The following is a 450-nucleotide window of genomic DNA, read 5'->3' as shown; positions in this document are numbered from 1 at the left end:
CACTTCCACAGCATCATCATTTAGGATTTGAAATAGCTCAGCTGGAATTCCATCACCTCCACCAGCTTAGTTGATAGTAAAGCTTCCTAAGGCCCACTTGACTTCACACTGCAGGATGTCTGGCTCTAGGTGAGTGACCACACGATACTGGTTATCCTGGTCATTAAGACCTTTTCTTGTATAGTTCTTCTGTATATTCTTGCCACTTCTTAATCTCTTCTGCTTCTCTTAGAAAGTGAAAGTGAAAGTCACTCAGTTGTGTCTGACTCTTTGCTACCCCATGGACTGTAGCCTGCCTGGCTCCTCTGTCCATGAAATTCTCCAGGCCAGATTAGTAGAGTGGATAGGCATTCCCTTCTCTAGGGGATCTTCCTGACCCCGGAATCAAACAGGTGAGTCCTGCATTGCAGGAGGATTCTTTATCAGCTGAGCTACCAGGGAAATTCTCTT

The sequence above is a fragment of the Bison bison genome, unplaced genomic scaffold (assembly GCF_000754665.1).
Source record: "Bison bison bison isolate TAMUID 2011002044 unplaced genomic scaffold, Bison_UMD1.0 scf7180017864273, whole genome shotgun sequence".
In the NCBI taxonomy this organism is placed as follows: Eukaryota; Metazoa; Chordata; class Mammalia; order Artiodactyla; family Bovidae; genus Bison; species Bison bison.
This window is presented reverse-complemented; position numbering follows the sequence as displayed.